The sequence below is a fragment of the Dendrobium catenatum genome, unplaced genomic scaffold (genome assembly GCF_001605985.2).
Source record: "Dendrobium catenatum unplaced genomic scaffold, ASM160598v2 fragScaff_scaffold_621, whole genome shotgun sequence".
Taxonomy (NCBI): Eukaryota; Viridiplantae; Streptophyta; class Magnoliopsida; order Asparagales; family Orchidaceae; genus Dendrobium; species Dendrobium catenatum.
This window is the reverse complement of record NW_021319083.1, coordinates 3,279,036-3,285,880: the sequence shown is the minus strand read 5'-3', so window position 1 is coordinate 3,285,880 and position 6,845 is coordinate 3,279,036.

The window sequence follows — 6,845 nt, the reverse complement described above, 5'->3', positions numbered from 1 at the left end:
GGGGGCGGGCCGGGGGGTGGGGGCAATAGCCTAAAACCCTTATAATAAAGACTAAAAAATAGATTAAGGAGAAAAACTTACCTAAAGAATCGTATAATAATAATAATAAAAATTTAGGGGGGGCAATTGATGTTGGGAAAATGGGTTTGAAGGTTCAAAGAATGTTATTAAAAGTGTATTGACTCTGTCATAGAGCTAACTTTAGGCCTTTAATGTGGATGGTGGAGGTGGTTCCAAGGCTTGAAATAACTCAAAAATTTTAGTGGTATATGTTTATTGATGGTCTTAAAAGTATAATAATTTTTAGAGATATTTCATGTTTTTTTTTTTAATTTTATTTTAAGGCTAAATAATATAGAACCCAATATAGATAGAACCATAAGAGAAAAGTTTGGCCATGGGGAAAGAGGTTAGGGTTATAGACATGTTGGAAAATCTCCTATAACGTTCATCTCAAAATTTTAAGGGGCTTTGATGGAAAAAAAATGTTTATGAAATAAGCTAGGTCTTCTAAAAAAAAAGATGGGAAAAATCTTGTAAGTGGTAGAGGGATTCATAACCTTGATAGGAAGTTGGATGAATTTGTGAGGAAGTTGGACCTTAACAATAATGAGTTGCTTGCCTTGAATCTAAATATGGAGGATTAGAACTTGAATTATGATGGTTGTGTGCCTTCAAGTATATATTGAAAGTTTGTGTTGGTCGTTAGACCTTTTAGAACTGTCCTAGGGCTAACTAAGGAAGGGGGGGGGGGGGGTGTAAATTAGTTATTTAAAAAAATTTTGGATTTTAAAAACCTTTTTAGAAAATTGAATCAATGATCCTGAAATATGTAATTGTTTAAAGAAATGATTATCACAGGATTTTTTAACCACAAAAGTTAAATGCAAAAATTAAAATACGGGAAAAATAAATAACAAAAGAAGAATACCAAATTTTATAGTGGTTCGGTCAAACTTGACTTACATTCATTCACCTTCTCCAGGTATTGAACTAAACAGAAGTGACTTACCTTTTGCCCTCACAGCAAGGCGGAGAAGCCCTTATAAACTCTCTTTCACCAACCTGATGCGGCAGAGAACCATCGCCTTTTGCACTCTCCAAGTGATGACAGCATACAGTCATGTCCTTTTTCACCCTCCTGGTGATGGCAGAGAATCTTGATCCAATCTTGAAGATCTTCTCTCAAGAGCCTCCAAAAAATTTGGGTAGAAACTTGAAGAAGACAAAGAGATACTCACTTTGGGCAACCTTGTGAATCCCTCACAACTTCCCTTCACAAGATCTCACTCTTCACTTACAAAATCTCTCCCAAACACACTCTCAATGGCTCCTCTCAAGAGAAATTTGAAGCAAAGGATAGTGTGACAGATTCTAGAACTCTTTATATAGAAAACATATGAAAAATCATAAAAAAATTGAAATTTTCAAGTGAACCAACTTACATTCGTATAGTACGATCATAGATCATATGATACGAACAGTTTAAAAAATCAGAGCTTCGTTTGGTATGAATTGGGACGAACTTAATTTTGTACACTATTAATCATCAATATAAATTCAGATTATATTGTATGACCAATTCAAAAATAAATGTGTTCGTTTGGTACGATCTTGTACGAACCTAATTTCATACTATGTTAGTTGTCTGTACGACCAGACATCGTACTGTACGATCAGTTCAAAATGAATGAGTTCATTTGGTACGAAGCAAATTTCATACTATGTTAGTCGTTTGAATGAATTAACATCGTATTGTACGAACAGTTCAAAAAATGAATGTGTTCATTTGGTACAATCTGGTACGACCCTATTTCATATTGTATTAGTCGTATGTATGACTTTACATCTTATGGTATGAACAATTCAAAAATGAATGTGTTCATTTGGTACGATTGGATATGAACCTAATTTCATACTCTGTTAGTCGTCTGTACGACATGATATCGCACTGTACAAACAGTTAAAAATTTAAAGTCATGATTTGATTAATTGCATTATGGAGGAAAACTATATCAAATCATATAGTGCGAATATATATCATATAGTACGATCATACTTTTAAAAAATTTATCACTCTCCCCATGTCTGTGTGTACACGATTACCCAATTACAATCACACTTGCTTAGACTGAAGAAATACAAATAAAGATATACAAATTCTATTACATGAAATCTTATTCTGCCTTGTCTTGAAGCCTTCAACAATCTAGAGTATTATATGATTTTTCTGAAATATTAGTACACATAAAATAATCAAAATATTCAATATATGCTAGGAATAACAATAAAATCATCAGGATAATAATATTTTGCTATCATCAAAAATCACAATATCAATCTTGATTCCTGAGTTGCAATATAAATATTTTCCTTTAAATGAATTATTATTTTAAATAGAGTTTGTTTTAATTATGAAGGATCAGATCGAGTTTCTCTAACAAAGGTAAGCTTTTAGGATTACTTATATTGTATACATATTAAAAAAAAAAACTTTTGATTCAATAGTTTGCTTGTGTGCACTTTGGTTGAAAGTCATAAGATCTTGTTTTGCTAGAAAGTTTTGTAGGTGATCACAAGAAAACCTAGGAATGATTAGGTCATATGAAACTAGCTTGATTCAATATGGATAATGGGACCACATAAAAAGGAAAGAATATGTAATTACTATCTAAGAATAGTATATAATGAACATTGTATTATTGAATCACTACAATTACCTCTCATCAACCTATAAGAAGCTATATCCATATTTTAGAATAATCTAAAGAGATATGATAATAAGACAAATAACCAAACCTAAAGCCTTCATTATAATTTACGAGAATATGATCATATAGCTACTCTTCATTATTAATCCAGCTTTCGTTCTACAAAATAAAATTTTCTCTAGTATACTTGATGAGTCGAGGGTAAAGTGCCGGAGAAAATCAAGCACTACGAGGCTCATCAAGCGAAGGGATGAGCCCCTTACTCACCTCTAAGGACGACATAGAACTTCACCTTTTCAAACAATGCAATGATCAAACTCCTAATCTATAGAGGATAAGAACAATTACATATGATCATCCATTTATACTATATAAGCACATGCTGTTCCAAAGTGGTTGACTGATTAGCTGATCAATCAAGCAGTTAATTGAAACTAATTATTAATTAATTATTCCATTCCAATCAAATTAAACAAATCCATATTTAAAATATTTTAACCCTCATATCAGAATGACCTATGGCCTTACATCATCCAATGCGTTAATTATTCATCAAAGATTAGATTAATTAAGGAAATAATTAAGACCTTAAACGGTAATATTAATCTTAAACATGATGAGCTAGTTTAATTAATAAAGATTAAGTATATCTGAATGGATTAATCCTTAACTGCGATGTCTATCTATCAAGTGGTTGGCTAGCTTTTTGCCACAGATTCTCCAACCGACGCCCTGTTTTTTGATTAAATAAAATATTTAAAAAAAAAAAAGATTTTCAATGGAAAGAAGCAAATAAAAAAAAAAAAAAAAGATTTTGAATGGAAAGAAGCTTCCCACCTGCATAAAAATTTCGGAAATTCCTCAATCGGGCCTCGAATTTTGGATTATTTACATGAGGAGCAGCATGAAATAGAAAATTTAGGCTTTGGTTGTGACAAATTTCTTACTAATCTATAAAGTAAATTTTTTAGTAAAAAAATTTTTAACTTAAAAAATTTAGTTTAAAGAATTTATGCACTAAAAAGCTAATTTAGAAAATAATAATAAAGTTAAACCTCAGGCTTCATTTGGATTTGCAAACCTAGGCTTCGTATAGGGTAGCTTTTGCAACTATTGTTTGAAAAACTATTATGTGCGGTCACCGGACGGCATCCAGAGGCAAATTGGGAAGTTCCAAGTCATTTTTTGTTTTATATACCGGTGCTATGTACCGCTATATTCTGAGTGATGTGAAACATTCTGATTCGCCTTTGGACCGTCCGATGACAGCATAGAATAATTTCTACTATTCTTTTGTTGCTTTCATGTAGTTTTTGTGTTAAAATACTATAGAAAGCATTACGAAAGCTATCATAAAGATGCTAAAACACTACCTATTTTTCAAAAAAATAATAAATATTAAACATACTAAAATAGTTAGATAATATATTCATTACTATGGGCAACATCGGAACCTTACTTGCAATATTAGATATGAGAGAGAGAGAGAGAGAGAGAGAGAGAGAGAGAGAAGCTAAGTGATTCTATTGGTTGAAAATAGAGATATTGAAACTAGTAAGTTGTTGCGTGTCCTTAGACTTGCCCTACGTTCCTCTAATTATAGGAAATAATATAGGTAAGGTTATATGCACAAATTACATTAAAAAATTAATAGTCTTATAAAATCTTGTAAAAAAATGTTAATTATATCTCATGAGATATGTATAAGAGCTCTTCAGATATAAGATAAGCCCACATTTAACCACCAATTAATATGGTTCGACCTGATTGATTGATAAGATCAACATCTTTTAATTAGTACGGTTGACTAAAATTCAGTTGAGTGATCCAGGGACACAAATATCATCAACATTAAAATATACGGTATCAAAATGAAATAAATTGAATTAAAATGAATTTTATACTCATTAAAATTAATTTAAATAAGCCTAATGCATTTATATAATTAATTGAAAATTTATTTTCTTTTAATGATATCATGACTAAGTCAAATAACAGTAGTAGGACAATGACCTAAAGGTCAAACTAACCGGCATAGTAAGACTAGTCAACGGCCAAGTCAGCTTCAAAGACCAGTCAATATTATTTTTTAAGAGATTAATTAAATAAAATAGTGAGTAGTTGGCCACTCGTAGAATTTTCATTTGGTCTTTGAATGCCTAACCGTCAAAGCCTAGAAATCCGAGTTTCTAGAAGCGCAGAAGAAGTCTTCATTTGATTAGCACAGTATTATACTACAATTAATTTATTTTAAATTATTAAAAATATTAATTTAATTTAATTTATTTTAAAAGTTAAAATTTTGAAATGGATAAAAATTGAGTGAATTTTATCACTTATAACCTTTTCATAGTTTTTTAAATTTTTTGTCTTTAAAAAGCTGCTTTTGAGATTTTATTTGAGATAGTTTTTTTTTATTGTTTTTTTCAAAAAAAAACTTTTTTTATTGCTTTTTAAAAGCTCCTTCAAAAAATAATAAGAAAGCATCTAAAAGTAAAAATAGAAAAATTTAAGTCATATGGAACAAAATCTTAACCTTAGAGGGCTATGAAATAGGAGAAATTATTCTGTGTGAAGATCAGACGCAAAATGTCATCTGGAGACCAACAAGAATGCTCCACGTCAGCGGTACCGAGTAATACCGAGCTATGGTACCGAGTACATGGGTGATGTGAAGCATTCTGGTTGATCTCTGGACGGGGATCGCACTGAATAATTTCACACTAAATAGAGGCTTGTTAAGAATTATAGCTTTATTAAAAAAATTAGCACATATTAGCAAAATATTAGTTTTTTAGATAATATTATCCTCATGTTGTAGAGTTGTAGTACTTAATTTTTTTTCCTAACTCTTACTATCTAAGTTAGAGCAGAAGAGCATATATGGGTTAGATTATAAGCTAATTTGCTCCATTATTTACTATAACCAACGTTTTTAGCCTTTTTCAAGAAGTTAATAGAAAATATATTAGAAAAGTTATGACTGAAATGTATCTAAAATATCCATCTGATTAACACGAATCTTAAGGTAGTTTTTTTATTGAAAAATTTCATAATTTAGGATCATTCAAACTCCTATTTTAGCAAATTTATATTTGAACGAAATGTTTTGATGTGATTAACCAATTGATACTTCTAGTGAACTGATCTAACTTTAATAACCTCAATTGAGAATATGAAACATAATTATAAGCTTCAAACCATTAATTGAAGGACAAAATGATCTTCAAGCTTTGCATAGTTATAGTCAAATCAAGTGGACTGACAACACCGAATCAAATAAGCCTAAGCTCAGTCAATTCTAACGACGCTAAGGCACTCAAATTTTTAAACCGTTTGATGGAGTGCTCTGGATTGATGATTCTAGCCAAATATAATGCCATTTCAAAAAAGTTATAAATACAACTCTTCTTTCAACATTAAGGGAGTTCCAAAGCTAAGGGATCTTCAGAATTTCCTTCCAACCTCATTATTTGACTTCAAATGTCTGAAGACAAACACCCAACATTTTTATATTATCGTCACGAAATTGACAATGTATAATCATCTACATCTTCTATTTTTTTCGGCAATTCCTATAAAGAGAATAAATATAATCCCTATCTTCTTCAATTGTAAGGAAGAACACACACACACACACACACACACATATCTATATCTATAAAAAGGAAAATACAACGAAGAACAACATGGAAGAACGAAGAACAACATGGAAGATCCAAAAATTACGAAGCTAAAATCACCAATCAAGGTAAACAACATATGGTCTCAGAAAATAGCATGGGCCTTCGACCAACTATCTAGAAGGCAGACAAGGATCATCTATTGGTAGCGCTAAGCATAGACCAACCTCACCCTACAGTCCAAACAAATGCAACCAATCATTACGAGAGAAGGAGCCGCCAACATGGGCGGATCCCCATATAGTAGTGAGGGGGGCAAGTCCATCCAGAGGTTGGGAAGAAATTCACCTCATCATTGATTGGACTAGACAAATAAGGGTCACGACTGAGTAACATAGCATCCGACTTAGCAAAAATGTAGAAGAGGAGAACATAACAGAAAAGGACAGCCAAAAAACCTAATTTTTTTTTTAATCTGCACCTGTACCGTTTGCCATCACCATCGAATTGG